We start from the raw sequence: 17,007 nt of genomic DNA, 5'->3' as shown, positions 1-17,007 counted from the left end.
TGTGACGTCACTCTGCAAGGAAGTGGTGCCGCAAGTACTAACCTCTCCACCGACATATTTATTGAGCCGCTCAATATACTTTTATCCGTAACACTCTGTAAATTTCGGCACCTCGCCAATACAAGACCCACTGAGTACTTTCATGTGCTATGTTCCCCAGCAGAACCCTTAAATCAGTATGGCATGACGGATTTATGTTCACTCGCAGCGGAGTAGCATGAACCTCCAAGTACCAAAGTTAAGGCCACCGCACAAAATGCTCAGACGAAAAGCACACTGCATTATGTAAATAAGGATTTTTATGTGGCAGCATACAAAATCCGGCCAATTATTGTGATAACTCATAAAGAACTCATAAATCCGATTAATTTGAAAAATTAGGGTTTCGCGCCCCGCGCAGTGTACTAGACCCCGTTGGTCGAAACTATGCTTAGCCAAACTAGGCAACCAAATCCTCCACAACACACTAAAAGTGTGGCCGCGCCCTAACATGTCGCCCCTCTTTCCATCGACCAATCAAGTCGCCTTAAACTCGCCACGCGCACTAGAAGAGTGGCCACGCCCTAGCTTGCCGGCCCCCTACTTTCATTGACCAATTAGGTTGCTCCAAACCTGCCTCAGCCTCAAAAGAGGTCGTCATACTAAGTCGGCTTCCCAAAAGCGCCAACTTCCCAAAACGCGCCAACATGCCGCACGCGCATGCCGCACATGCCAGACGCGCATGCCACACGCGCATGCCGGACGCGCATGCCACACGCGCATGCCAGATGCGCATGCCAAACGCGTCACTGCCAATTAAAGATAGCCATGATCGACGGCTACCTTTCCTCCTGAGATGCAATCTCAGCCATCCAAGTTCGCCACCAAACTAACATGGCTTGTGGCAACTTTTGAGCGACCATGACGCCAAACCCTAAACTAGCACGTCGCTATGCCACGACTACTGGTATGCCACCATGCCATAGTTACTAGCACGTCGTTATGCCACGGCTACTGGCACGCCACCGTGACACAGGTACCAGCACGTCACTACGCCACGGCTACTGGCATGCCACCATGCCAAAGCTACTAGCACGTCGCTATGCCGCGGCTACTGGCATGCCACCATGCCACAGCTACTAGCACGTCGCTATGCCGCGGCTACTGGCATGCCACCATGCCACAGCTACTAGCACGTCGCTATGCCACGGCTACTGGCATGCCACCATGCCATAGATACTAGCACGTCGCTATGCCACGGCTACTGGCACGCCACCGTGCCATCACTACACCAAATTCCCGAATTCGTAACAGGAATTCGTATAGCCTTACTGGCCGTTACAAATGGCCGTTACAAAATTCTCGTAACAGGCAGAAGCCGTTACTAATGTTTCAAAAAATTCGTAACAGATGTCAGCCGTTACGAACTTTTTTTTAGGCGTGCCAGTCACACACTTGGTCACACATGGGCTGTAACACCTGGAGTATGTATGTGTGCCATTCACATGCGTGCTTTCTATCCTTTCACCTACACCGTGTATGCCTAAACTAATATCTCCGCCCTTCATTTTATTCTCGAGATTGCATCTTAATCATAAAACCCTAGATTATATTCCCACATAATATTACATCTAATCTCTTTCTCTCCGCCTCATTATCCCTCTTCCTATCTCTCTTTCATCGTTCCTCTCCCTCTCTCTCGATCTCTCATAAGAAACAGTATCGAAGATAAACTCATTTCTCTTCTTCTTCGTTGTTCTTCGTTTTCTTTCTTCTGAACTTCTTCTTTTTCGTTGTTCTTCGATTTTTTTCTTCTCAAAAGAATGAACTGAGAAATCGTTCATATCAATTAAGAAGAAATCTGGAGAAGTAAATGAATCAGGAAGTTGTTACCGAGGTTGTGAATTTGGTTTTGGTTAGGTTTATTATTGATTGAATAACGACGAATCAGTAAGAAATAGAGTTAGGGTTTCTGCAGTTAGTATTGAGTTTGTGCAAAATCGAAGGAGGAATTGGTGGATTGAATAACATAAGGAGGAGACGGTAGAGTTGTATTAACTCCGGTTACAGAGGATAGGGTAAATCAGGAAGAGGGAGTTAGGGTTTGGAAATTGATTTAAGGTTCAATTAGTGATAGATGGGAAGAAATCAAAGACTGGGTTTGGTGATTTGAGAAGTGAATCGATGTTTTGAAATGATGGTTCTGAGTATAGATGATGGTAATTGAAGATGAAACCGATGGTTAAGGTTTGGAATTTGATTTAAGGTAAACTTTCTTTACCTAATAGAAGGTTGTTATGTTCTGTGACTTGTGATTGTGTTTACCATTTGTGTATTTAAGCATTATTGTGAAGACTTTTATGTTATGTGAAATGTGATTGTGCTGTAATTTGTTGAATTGTTGTTGTAGGTTACGATAAAATTGAGTAAAAAGTTAAGTAAAGGAGGCTTTGGTCAAGTATATGTTGGTAGAAGGGTTTCAGGTGGAAGTAGGACTTCTTGTCCAACTGTTGTAGAGGTATAGAATCGATAGACATGGTTTGTTTTGATGATTGTCAGTGTTATGTTAATTTATTGTTGTTTCGTATTCTTTCAGGTCTCATGCGATGGAACATCTAATGATCAAACTACTCATGGAAAATCCTATTTTGATCGTTTACGTGTTGCGGTTTATGAAGCCTTGCCTATTTTCTGTCATGTCGAACCAGAAGGGAAGCCAAGTAGTTCAAAAACTTTGCAAACATGTGAAAAATATGGTGAGTAAACTATATCCTTTTTGTGATTTCCATGACATTCATGTTTCGGATTCAGGGATGTGTCTTACTCGAAATATTGTTGTCTCTGACAGTACTTGGGGGATCTATACGAAATAGCAGTGATAAACTGCGAATAAGCTTTGCTACTACAGAACAAGGATGTTTCTCTCTCAAAGCTGTTATTGAATCCATAGACAAGTTTCAGCTGCTATCAATCATCATAGACCAGGTTGTGTCCCTTTCTGCACACGAATACGGGTACTAGAGTCTGAACATAATATCTCAGTTCAAAAATTCTGGTTAGTTTCCTTTGATCTGGAAAGTATTTGATGTGTTATTGTTTTGTGTACTTTGCAGGAATTTTGTGGTGCAACATGTACTAGAGCGCCATCCTAATACTGCCAACCTTATATGCAATAACCTTAGGGGACACTTATTTCGAATTTCTAAGGCAGTAATGTTGTAGAAAAATGTATCGAATCGAATGCTACCAATGTTATAGTTTCGCAACTCTTCTGTGATTGTAATCAACTTGTTGAACTCGCTCAAGATAAGTTTGGCAACTATGTCGTCCAGAAAGCCCTTAAAGCTTAGTAAGGTACGCAGTGTTATCTAGCTATTTCTACTGCATTTATGAAAATTTTACAGACATATAACTTTGGATAGCATTGATCTGAATTTTAAATATTGTGTTTGACAGGGAAAGGCATTACGCCAACTAGTTGACGCCCTTCGCAAATGTTCGGGCGATCTCAAGAATCATCCAAATGGGAGGAATGTGCATAACTTGATTAAAGGAGAATTGTTGCTGTACGAGAATGATTTAAGTTGTTGTACGAGAATGATTTAAGGTACTTGATGGACACATTTTTGTGTCTAATTCGATCTCAATACTATATATTGTTGGGACTCGATTTTGAACTAATTGTGGTGTTTTTGTGTATGTGTAGGTGTTTTTAGAGAAAATAAACATGTGTGTAAAATTCGGCTCAAAAAGTGCTATTTGGAACCCCGGAGGAGATTTGTTACCCTGACTCTCAGTTTGGATAAGGGACACCCAATTACTAAGGGGCACACTAGCTGTTATTTACACCCCACTGGTGGGCAGCTGCTAAAGAGACACCGTATCCAGATAGGGGGACTCCCCTTTCTTCTTCGTTTGAATCTAAAAATTGGCAGGAATATTTGAGCTTCACGGACCAGAATTAGGGATTGTAAATTGGAGATGTTAGAAGGAGACTAGAGCGCTGAAACTCTTGGGGACGACTTATTTTGACCTAACAGAGATGGTATGGGCTTTAGAATCGCTGAAATTTGGCTGGATATTGTTTCCCAACAAAACAGGAGAGGCTAGTTTTCTCGGGTTTTCTGGGAAAGTTTGGGCAGAGATTTACTTGGAGATTTTCATGGGAAAGGCTTTGTTTGGGCCTGTGATGATGAAACAGGTCTGGTAAATCCTTTGGTTTCGAGAAAATAGCAAAGTTTACGTGGATTTAACAAAACAGAGAGGAATATTCTCCCGTGAGATATTCTCGAGATTATTGTTATTCTTGGTTGATTTGGGTGGCTGAGTGTGTTTGACAGCATCAGCGATGAGTAAGAAGCATACTGGGAGTGTTCTGGCAGAAAACCAACGCGTGAAAAGGAGAGAAAGGAAAGATATTATTGACGAGATTAATTTTCTTTACTGTCGAGTTATGGGAGATCTTTTGGAGTTTTGAGGAGTAATCCTTGGTCCTGACGAGTATATATAGCGTACTGGTGGAGCAGAAAAGGGGGATGGAGAGTTAGGGGAGAAAACAAAGGCTTAGAATCGAGTTGCAGACAATCACCATTGCTGCAACGAAGAAGAAGAGAAAGAACACAAAACAACACATATAGACAGTCGCAGAACCGTTGCCTTCACTTTCAAATTTGATTATCTTTGTAACAATTTCTGTAACACTTAATCCAGTTCGCAACAGTCTGTTAGTGTTTCTTTGTAACAGTGGGTTCTGTAACAATTATAACTGTAACAAACACACTGCTTTATACCTTTTCTCCTTGCAAACACCTTTTTGAGCAATGAAAAATTCATTTGAGTGTGTTTTCACCATGTGGAGCTAGAACCCATCACTGGGACGACGGAGGAAGTTGTATTTCATCCTTGAGGTAATTTAATAAATTCCTTATTTACTTTTTGCACAAATTTTAAATGATTTATGATTTCTATTAATCAATTGTTATCTTGTTCGATAGTGTATGCTTAGTCTTAGATGCTTTAGATACACTATGCTTGTAATTTACAATTGATCTTTTACGAAATCTACTTTGGCAAAGAATAGAGTTATTGTTTCTTTTGTTTTGAGCTATAAATGTCTAGGATTAATTTATGAATCCCATGAACATGAAAAACAGTGGAATCCCGAGTCCCGGTCTCTCTTCATCCTGTGAAAAAATTTGTATATATATTTTCTTATTTGTAGTATTTTTATTTTATTAAAACTTAAAATCAATCCAACAAAGTCCGAGTGAACGACAACCTTTCTTACCACTATACAAAATTCGATCAGTACTGTTGTGTAGTCTGAAGCCGTTAGGTAATAAAGTACCTGGCTTAAGCTTGTTCATCATTCATACTTTCTCTATTATTCGTTTTTTAGTTAAGAAATATGTTTCTTTACTTAGAATAGATATTCTCCAAGATCAGAGTAATATATATTGGAAAGTGCTGGTTGTGCGTCCATATGAAGGGTTCACCTGGGATATGCATTTTCTTGTTAGTTATTTTGTTTTCTTCCAAGTAACTAGTCTATTTGAGCACGAATATCACTTTGCAAGTAACTAGTTTGTTTGAACTGTATTACAGAAACACTTATGATGTAGACAAGACGATGGATGAGATTAATGAGCATACTGAGAACATGAAGCAGGTTCATGAAGCTTTGTCAAACCCTGTTAGAGCAGCTGCCGACTTTGATGAGGTAACCTTTTGCATTTTATTTGTATTTGTTAAGATTAAAATTAACCTTGATCAGACAGTGATGGTTATCTTTGTTGGTTGTAGGAAGAATTGGAATCTGAACTTGAGGAATTGGAAGAGGCTGAATTGGAGGAACAAGTTCTACAACTTTTGGCCCAAACTCAGGTTCAAATAATGGTAAAATTTTCAGCTGTTTCATGTAGTTTAGCATTCTCCTGGTCATCATGTTCTTCTTTCATCTGTAATTTGTTTTTGGATGTTTCAACTGATTCAATGTGGACTAAAATTTTCACAGAAAATGCATGGAAGGCGTTGCTTGATGCAACTGGAGTGATCAAAGCTTAACCAACTGATAAAAGCTTAAGGGATTGAATGGTTGGCTTCGTTGGTGTTTATGCAGCAACTAAAGCAATAGATAAACACAAGGATAAACTGGTAGTAAAGGAGGCACCAAGAGCAGTGAGTATTAACTTTCTTGAATCAATCTTAAAACCTAGTGCAAGTAACACGTGGTTGTGTAAACACTTTTATTCGTTTTTAGAAAACAATTATTGAGTATGAATTATGAAACTTGAATTTGAATGCAAGGGAGCAAGCACGATGAAAACTTGCCCATTATAAAATGAATGTAAAAGAGTGTTTAGGTACTTATCAGAATTTGAAGCTTAACAGAATTTTGTTTAGGTACTTAGAAAAAATTGTATTTTTTCTTAATAGAACTGGATGAATGTTGATATACATTATTGATTGAAGCAATTATTGTTGAATCTGGGTGGTTTTAAAGGTTTGTACAGGTATTTGGAATTCCGGCAGAAAACGTACTGCCGGACAATACTGACCTAGTCAAAATTGGTTAACATTGACTAATTTTGACCAGGTCAATGTTGACTGGCGGTAATTTTTTTTGATGTTACAAAAAAAAATTGTGACGGCTTGGAGGTGTTACTACTGTCAGGTTACAAAAATTTCGTAATGGCTCTTGCCTATTACGACTCGCCACGTAGTAACGGCTCAAGCCTCTTACAAACGTCGTTACAACCCAAAATTCGTAACGGCCCCATTGTCGTTACAAAAAAAAATGCAACACTCCTTTTTGAAACAGGCAAGAGCCGTACAACCCATTTTAGTAACGGCTCAGTTCTGTTTCTAATCCCAGAATTTGGTGTAGTGCATAGCCACTAGCACGTCGCTATGCCATGGCTACTGGCATGCCACCAAGCCACAGCTACTAGCACGTCGCTATGCCATGGCCACTGGCATGCCACCATGCCACACATATCAACCTGCTACATGTTCTCCACGAAAACACTCGAGACATCAAAACATGTCACAAACTGGGGGATACTCATCAGGGTATTGGTCTGGCGGTCTACAACGTGCGCCGTGCAATGCGCCCGTTGCAAGAAAGTGTCATGAAGTAGGGCAATTAGTGGTGGTGAAAGTAACGGTGTAACCAATTCATTTCCTTCATCATGGAAGCATAATGACTGACGGTTACACGAATTCACTTCCCTCATCATGGAAGCATAACGCCTCACGGTTACACGTTACTCTTTTCTTCCACCTCTCAAACGTTTCCACTTACCAAGAGACCAGGGTACGTTTTGTTACGACTTGTATAAATAGGTCTCACCTATTTCCACCAAACAACAAGTTTTGGTCAGGAGAACAATACAACTTCCAGAAATCATCTGATAGCTTTTCATCCAGCTAGCCAGTTCAACTTTCTGATACAAGTCACGAAACACCCACACTTCCGGAATCAACTATTCTGGTCTCAACACTTTCTTCGCCTCCCTCCCTAAGACCAACCCTTCTCCTTCACTTTTTGACCGAAGCAAGCCTGGAACGGCCATTTCTTGGTTTAGGCCAGGATTGTACAGATTGATCTCTCGAATCAAAAGTACTCCCGTGCAGTACATTGTTTTGGGTTTAGATTCGTTTCTCAACCACACACCCGAAATTACCACAATCAGCAGAAACAGTTTTCACCCACAAACAGTAAGTAATTGCTAATGTATGATGATTGGAATGTATATGGGATGTTTGTAGCTAAAGAACTTACGCATGTCAATTATTTGGCTTTCTGCTTTGTGTCTATGCTTAATGGTTCTTCCAGGGCTATAAATTGGAGCAGGTTTTGTGGGTATACCTCTTGTAAACCCTCATGAGAGTATAACACGTCCACTAGGGACACCTAGGGGTTCAAAGGCATGTTGCATTAGCTAAGTGTAACCGTATTCTCAAGGAAAGGGAGTTGTTTTATATTTTAGTTTAGTTTACTCGAGGACTAGCAAAATCTAAGTGTGGGGGAATTTGATAAGTGCATAATTCATATGATTTTAGTGTCCATTCCATACTTGTTTAAGTTATAATTCTTGCATGTATTCTTGTTATTACTCTTGTTTTCTCTTATTTGTCTCTATTAGTTGAATCATCCAAAAAGGATCTACAAAGTGCTAAAAATAGCTAAGAATAGAAGTATTTAAAGTATCCAAGTGCCCAAGTCGATGAGAAGTGGAAGAAGTGCGACGAAACGGAGCAAAAATGCTCAAAAGAAAGAGACGGGCCAAATATTAAACTTAACTCATTCAAATTAAGGATTTATCATCACGATATCGAAGAGAATTCAATTAAAAATAGAATTTAAAAAGAATGAGGCCATTCCGAGTTCGGACGAAGAAGTTATGGGCAAAACAAGTTTATCGAATACCGAAGACAGAAGGGTACGCGTACTGGGTACGTGTACCATGGAAACTCTGAATTTCGTGAACTGAAGGGTATGCATAGCTGGTACACATACCAAAAAGTTCATGGACACTTTTATAAAGGAGGGTATGCATACCTGGTACGTGTACCATGAATGCTAAAATTCACGAACTATCTTTTAGGTCTTTCTTTCATAGCATCAGGTTCCTTAACCGACTAAGATACTTGGAGGCAAAGCATCGTAAACCTATATAAATAGGTATTAGGCCTTGCAATCAATATATACATCTCATATCACAATATAGGGTTTATTTTTACATATTAAACCTAGGGTTTACCCCTTTAAGGGGAAACCACAATTATTCATCTTCTTCATCTTCTTTGTAATATGAGTAACTAAATCCTTTGTTGATTAAGGATGAATTGAATGTTCTAAGCGTGAAGCTTTGTTGGTTATATAAATCTATTCATAGTTTTTATCATCATCGTTTGTCTTTACCATATCTATTGTTTATGAGTAATTCTTAGATTGATTTGGGATGCATACTAGGTTAGTCTATCGCTAGTAGAAGTTATGAGATAAGTAATCGTCGATTAACTCTCTACACAAGTAGAAATCGCGAGACCTTGCAAATAGATTTTGTGGAGAAATTGCGAGTGAAGATAACATCAGCAAGTGGCACTAGTACAAATCTTCACATTCGCCACGCTTAATCACCGTGTCCATAGGCGTTTGGTCATGGATTTTTTTCACTCCGAAAATGTGGCATCAGGTGCCTTGACAAACAGGTACCTTTATGGCTACAGACATTTTGAGTGGCTATAAAATATGATTTACCATGGTCATAACTCTAAAACCGTGTCTATATGGTACTCATTTTTTTTTTGTAGTTAAGCATTTTCACTATCACCATGGCCATAGGATCCTTATAGACACACAATTTGATTATACGTGACTAAAGTTTACCTTAAAGTCACGTGAATTTTATTTTAGCCGTGGTCTTTGTCATCAATTGGACACGCAAAATTCATTTTATCATGGCCAATTCATGAGTTGCAGTTACCTTAGAGCCACACTAATTTTTCTTAACCATGGCCATCTCTATCATTTGGACACACGGAAAATAATTGAACATGGCCAGTACATGACTTGTAGTCACGTTTAATCTATAGTACCATGGTCATCCATATTTTCGGACACGTGATAAATATTTTACATGACCAATTAATAAGTTATGGCCACTAAAATTTTGTAGCAACGTGACTAAAAACTTTCCAAAAACACATCAAATGTTTTCAATGTAGCTGTTGTTCACCTTTCGGACACAAAAGCTACGACAAACCATGCGATAAACTTTATAAAATGACACAACATATTCAGCGCTGCAAGTATTTTTTTTTTGCCACTCGAAAATTGCAATTTTCATTACTCAATTTATTCTTTGGCCATGGTTTAAAATCTAAATGGTGGCCGTATTTTATATTCAACCCCAGTATTGGCCACTATATCAAGACGTCAGGGACCTATTGGCCACTTCTTTCTATCATGTGTAGCAAAACTCACCTTAATCACACTACAATTAGAATTAAACCAAAATAATTAATCACACCACAATTAGAATTGAACCAAAATAATTTTTATTAACCATATGATAAACTCTCAATATCTGACCAATCGTGCAATAACCTTAAGATAACAAAATTTCAAAGGGAGATTTACAAGTTTAAACATCCAAATTCTACAGTCCTAGACTATTTCTCTGAATAATTAGGCTGCAGTCTTCGAGTCTTTTGCTGGATCTCCGAGACTTCAGTTCCCCACTCTTTGTATCTGAAGGTTTCTTGTTCTTTATCTTCTTAGTGTTTGAGTCAGCATCATGTTCATCAGGGTCTGAAAGTGGCTGGCCCTGCAGCAAGCAAGTGGATGTATAATTAGGGAACAAACCATGTTAACAGTTATATGCTCAGGATGCATAAGGTAATAACTTAAATGTTCTCCGTTAACTGCCTCAAAACATATAAATAGTATTATGCTAACAGTTATATGCTCATGTGTGAATTGTGGGAAAATATGTGCAGCGGGGACAAAATACAGTTATCTCATATTTGCTAGTGTTGGTTTCAAGCCAAAGCTAGAATGCAGAAAAATAAGTAATTGGACCCAGGTATCACACAACACACAGCATTATAGCATTAAGCTACATTACAACAAGCATGTACATGGTTCCACATATTTGTTATAACAGGTAGACTAAATTAAGGAATAAATATCACAAACTCTGTAGGCCAAGCTCAGTGCCTGCTTTTTTCGTCAAAATTCCATCTTCCACTTCCAGCTGCTTATCAAACTCCTCCTGCACAAAAAAATTAGGGGATTAAAAGTGTTAATCAATTAAAACAAACTTATTTGCACATTTACTCAAGCACAGGACAAATAGCTAGGTAGTTTCAGTCGTGTTACAAGCTGTGCTGCCTTTTCCCTAACATCATCGCCATCGTATTCTCCATTTTTGTTTTGATGTGCCTTCCTCCACAGTAAAGACCGTGAAAGATGAAATCTTTCACGAATCTCTTTTTCTTTAATCTAGTAATTATTAAATACACAAGCCAAATATTAGATACATACTCTTCATATCGTTAGATGTACTCTTTAATTAAGCATACAAGCTAGTTAGATGTACTCTTTAATTAAGCATACAAGCTAACGAGACATCATCATATGGAAATAATACTAATTTTTGATAAGAAACTGGACTTACTAATTTTTCCAACAGCTATCACCAGCGGAACTGGTGCCACTACCATCGCTATCTTCGTCTTCATCCTCTGACTCTCCTATATTCTGCAAGGCTTGAACCTCCATGGCTGCAGTCTCATTGTCAGCATACTCATCATCATCATACTCTGGCTCCCATGGCTGTAGACATATCAGAAAACTGCATATACATATAAGATTGCATCAAAGATGGTCTGAATTGAAGCAAAGCTTCTTTTCAATCAAAAGTCAAAAGTTATTATTATTAAACTATAACAATCCCATGTAACCTAAGTTCAATTCTGTTTTAGTACCTCTTACTCTTCGCCTGGGGATTAAGGAAACACTGCTTCTAGAGACATTTGGCTATGGGAATAAGGAATAAGGATAGTTTACCTTGCAAACACAAATCGATAAAACATAACCCGCAATAACCATCCGATAGGGTATTAAGTGCTAAGGACAGAAATAAGCAACTTGACCACTAAACAGTCCCATGGAACAAAATCGTTTTTCATGTTCATTATATATTAACTTCTCAAGTATGATGGTATTTATCTCCAATTCATAACTTCAGCGCAGTTGACAAATATAATCAGAATAAAACATTCAAAGGTGGAAGCTTGAGTTTTTTAGATCAAAGAAACCGAAAAGCATGAGTCTGAGAATGAAGCCCTACAAATTAAATTAGCTGAGGGAAATTCAAAAGCATCACCACAATCCATTTTAGTACAGCTTACTAATTGCCTAGGGATTAAAGTAACAATGCTTCTGGAGATGTTAGGCTAAGCATCAAAGCACAAATGATAAAATGCAACCCACAAAATTCACCACCGTCAGGTAGGTTATGAATGAATTCATTCAATGATGGTTTGATTTGAAACCCATGCATCACAATATTGTACGCAAGTTCAGGTTCAGTTACAGCACTGTAAAACAAATAAAAAGATAATCATACATTTCCTTGGGATATTATTACATTACTCATGTAAGCACAATGAGGCCAGGCCTTGGATTGAAAAGAACCACTTGATTTGCTACATTGTTACAGAACCCACAAAATATAGGAGAGCCTGAGATAAAAAAGCACATGCAAGTATGAACGCAACATGGCATCTTAGCATTTGAAATAAGAAATGAAATATCTATTAAAAATCATACAGAGATATCAACCTCTAAATGAACAATATGGAAGGTTTTAGATTGAACCCATTCTCCACAGGCAATAGATCATGAAGCCTATTTAACCCAAGTTCAGATTCAATCAAAAGTATGAACTTATGCATCTTTCCAATCAAAAATCATAGAACTAAAAAGGATATACCTTGGATGTTTTTGATATCTGAACTGATAATACCCCAAAACAGATATATCTCTTCACATCTCTGAACTGATTTTAGGGTTGAACTCATAGTTATTCCCAAACAAAGTGGGAATAATCCCGCCCAAAAGAATTTTCTTTTGATTTCATCCCACCCAAATTGAGATTGTTAGGGTTCAAATCGAAAAAAGAATTGACCGAGATTATTACCGCTAGATGTTCTTCTTCCATTCCTTGTCAAGATATTCCTGTTTACATCAGATTTTCATCCTACGGCGATTCTGAAGCATTTCCAAATTTGCAGACCAAATCTTCTCTGAATAACAACTAATTTTCTGCCAACATATCAGATTTCGAAGAATTTTTTTTACCAAAGATAAACATAGTGATGAAGTGAGGAAGATACGCCAGAATGACCCCTAATTTTCTGCCAAAATATCAGATTCTGAAGAATTTTTTTTACTTAATGAATAGAGGAAGATAGAGGAAGATAGAGATGGGAATGAAGATACGCTAGATCTTCTTTACATCGTTGACATCGTCTTTGTTTTTTTTAGTAGGCGGACACGCCATAAGTCCACGACTTAATAGCAAGAAAACAAAGAAAAGAAAGTTTTAAGCAGCTCTGACTAGGGTTGACCGACCCCGATAAAAAAATGTAACGAATTTTTGGCAAATTATTTTGTGAGTAGTAAAATTATTTTTTTTTATATCAAAGCTAAAGATTTAGTTTATTTAAGTAACATTTTTTTAATAATATTGGACACGAGATTGTTTTATTTAAAAATCGTCCAAAAATTTTGTTGGTAGCCCAGCAACAAGCTGGGTCCCAACCCCCTTTTGAATAACGACACACAAATTATATCGCCACACAAATTTTATTAAAATTAGAGTTTTGTAATATTTTGTAGTCATTGGGATAATTTTTGGTCTCGCTCACAATCAAGGCGGTCTTTGGTTACGTAATATTTTATAGTGGAATTGCAGTGAGATGTTGTCGGTAGTCAAAATAGCACAATTTGTATTAAAAATTTATTATAGTTAAATGGCATTCACAATCAAAACAATTTAGCTAAATGGCATTTTTCAGTTGTCGGGGTAATTTTCGAGCTTCCAACATACTTTCATTGTTAATATGATAGTAATGAAAACTTGTCATTTCAGTTATAATAAATTGATAATTATTTGAGTATTTATAATGCAATTGAAAATTTAGTTACATAATCAAGACTCGACACTTCAATTGAAAATTTGATCGAGTTGAAATGAGTTCGAGTAAGACTGAAGAAACTGGAACTTCATCCTTTCGAATTCATGCGATTTGCGTCAAAATTTAGTTACATAATCAAGACTCGACACTTTAAAAATTGAAAATTTCATCGAGTTGGAATGAGTTCCAATAAAACTGAAGAAACTAGAACTTCATCCTTTCGAATTCAGGCGATTTGGGTCAAAATTTAGTTACCTAATCAAGACTCGACACATCGATTGAAAATTTGATCGAGTGGAAACGAGTTCGAGTAAAACTGAAGAAACTAGAACTTCATCCTTTCGAATTTAGGCGATTTGCGTCAAAGTTTAGTTAAATAATCAAGATTCGACACTTCAATTGAAAATTTGATCGAGTTGGAACGAGTTCGAGTAAAACTGAAGAAACTAGAACTTCATCCTTTGGGATTCAGGCGATTTGCGTCAAAATTTAGTTACGTAATCAAGACTCGACACTTCAATTGAAAATTTGATCGAGTTGGAACGAGTTCGAGTAAAACTGAAGAAACTGGAACTTCATCCTTTCGAATTCAAGCGATTTGGGTAAAAATTTAGTTACCTAATCAAGACTCGACACATCGATTGAAAATTTGATCTAGTGGAAACGAGTTCGAGTAAAACTGAAGAAACTAGAACTTCATCCTTTCGAATTTAGGCGATTTGCGTCAAAATTTAGTTACATAATCAAGATTTGACACTTCAGTTGAAAATTTGATCGGGTTGGAACGAGTTTGAGTAAAAGTGAAGAAACTGGAACTGGATCCTTTCAAATTCAGGCGATATGAGTCAAAATTTAGTTACAAGATCAAGACTCGACACTTCAATTGAAAATTTGATCGAGTTGGAACGAGTTTGAGAAAAATTGAAGAAACTGGAACTTGATTCTTTCAAATTCGGCTATTTTAGTCAAAATTTAGTGATAGACGCATTTATGTGTCTATATTCATCTCGATTTTGTATAATGTTAGTACCCATTTTTGTACTTATTATGGTATTTTATGTGTTTGTAGGTATTTTTAGAGAAATAATCATGTGCAGAGAAATTGGCTCGAAAAGCGGTATTTACGCGCGTGCGAGAAAAGTACTAAAGGCACCCAAGAGAAATTGATAAAGGCACACACACTTTGGATAAGGGCCACCTAGGGCATCCCTAAGTACCTGTTATCGACACCCCTACTCTGGATAGGGGCAACCATCTTCAAATTCCAAATCTTGAAAATTGGCGGGAAATGTTGTTGCAGTGAAGAACAACGAAGAGTTTGAATCATTGGCTGTTTTTAGGGAGATTAAATCGTGGGAATCAACTGGGCTGGACTTCATAGAGGATAAAAGACCATGTACATGTGTTTGGACCCATCCAATTGGGCTGGAATAGCCGGAGAAACAAAACAGAACCCAAACAGGTCACACACGCTGCTGTTCAAGTTTCAAAGATTTGTGAGAGATATTTGGGAGAGTTTGACGCTGGAAATTCATGTATTTAGTCTTGTTCACGTCTTAAGAAGAGTTTGGTACCTATTTAATAGCTAACAGAGCGTGAAAAAGCAAAACAGAACGGATTATCGTTCCAACTGGCAGATAAGAGAAATCAGAGATTTGATCGAATTTAAGGGACTCTGTTGAGCTATAAATAAGTGGTTTTCGAGTCTAGAAAGGCTAGCAAGTTTATGGAGAGTTTGGGAGAAGTATAGAGCATTAACAGAGCGAGAAAATCAAGTTACAGGAAAGTTTCTGCTGATGCTGCTGCTGCCATTGAAGAACACGAAGGACGGGCAGACCAGGGCAGTCGTTCTTCAACAGTGATAACAACTAACACGTGAGGGTCTTAGAGTTACCGTCAGCAGCAATTTATTTCTATCGTTTCTGTAACAGTGTTCTGCAACAATTATAAGTGTTGCAAACACCCGATTTACTTAATTATTTTCCTTTTCATCATTTGTAAAACACTTGTGAGCATCAATGAAATATTTTGAGAGGTTTTCCAACATGATGAGCGGCTAAAATACCTGGTGACTGAGGCGATGGAGGAGCTATTCACTCATGTTTGATTGATAAATTCTTTTTATAATTTCTTAATTATTAATTTTATTTAATTCACTTGGATCAATAAAAAAACAGATAAAAATGGTTTTCTTAATTAGTTGTGAATCAGTTTGATGTTTTATGCTTAGAATTAATTCTTTGATAAACCATGCTTAAGGATTACAATTTAATATTTGGACACCTTATAGATTAATAAGTGATTTAATGGAAAAAGAGCTAGATAATAATTATGAAATATTTTTGTAACCAATCAACTTGAAGTAATAGTGAATCTGGAGCCTTAGTCCATTTTAAATATTGACATCACTCTTTGAAAATTAATTTGCTTTATTTTTATTAAATCTAAAAATTATTTCCTTCATAAGTCTGAAAAGAACCTATTATTTACCACTATTACAACAACTTTTGGAAAAACATCAAATTTTTGGCGCCGCTGCCGGGGATTTGTGTTTAGGTAGCATTTTTAGATTTTTTTTTTTATTATTATTTTCATTTGTTCCTTTTTACGTTTCTTTGGGTGTGTCTTTGATTTGCAGGTTTGAAGTTGGATACTAAGGACTTGGAACAAAGCTCAAAGCTAAAAGAAAAGAAAAAAAGAAGACAAATAATTTTTTAGGATTTAGTTTTATTATTATTATTTTTTAATTTTTAATTTTTTTTAGAATTGTATTAGGAAATTTTTGTAATATTTTTGCACTTTACTTTGGACTCTGGACTTTGGAAAATTTATTTTAATTTTAAACCCTACAGAAGGGTATCCTTAAATACAAACTGTTTGCAGGGAAGGACGACGATTACGATGTCGTCTCGGCCCCTCGGGTTCGTACATGACATAGGAGTCGTGGCCCGAGTCGACTTCAACGGTTCATCCCTCGTCTGGTACGGGAGGTAAGTCCATCGAAACACTCGCGAATCTCCTGTAAGCGAGTTACTGTATTCCATAAGGTGATTCATTGATTGAGGACAAATTTGGACTGTTTTTAAATTCCTAGTAAAGGGCAAGGACTGGCCATACAAGATAAGGGTTCGGATTTCATCACCGTTCTCTTCTTGCCCGCCTTAGGAAAACGAAACCAAACGCCTAAGCCTATAATTTTGAATAGAACGAGACCTATAGGGTAACGAGCTTAATAGGACAGTCATTCGAAAAATATTGGTTACTCTTTTGAGCATACTTCGAAGTTCAGGATGGTTTCTGTGAGTTGAATGTGTG

General features: G+C 37.4%; 1 long non-coding RNA gene across 1 annotated transcript; it reads left to right on the top strand.

The window, feature by feature from the left end:
* The first annotated feature begins 1,657 nt into the window (after positions 1–1,657).
* LOC113333159 lies at positions 1,658–4,829 on the top strand. The gene is made up of 7 exons (XR_003351825.1): positions 1,658–2,245; positions 2,390–2,497; positions 2,576–2,735; positions 2,828–2,993; positions 3,093–3,333; positions 3,436–3,586; positions 3,686–4,829. It is a non-coding gene; the product is annotated as an uncharacterized LOC113333159 (long non-coding RNA).
* The last annotated feature ends 12,178 nt before the right edge of the window (positions 4,830–17,007 follow it).

The sequence above is a fragment of the Papaver somniferum genome, chromosome 1 (assembly GCF_003573695.1).
Source record: "Papaver somniferum cultivar HN1 chromosome 1, ASM357369v1, whole genome shotgun sequence".
NCBI classification, from domain to species: domain Eukaryota; kingdom Viridiplantae; phylum Streptophyta; class Magnoliopsida; order Ranunculales; family Papaveraceae; genus Papaver; species Papaver somniferum.
The sequence above is the reverse complement of the archived record's forward strand: the minus strand, read 5'-3'. Positions and strand labels throughout refer to the sequence as shown.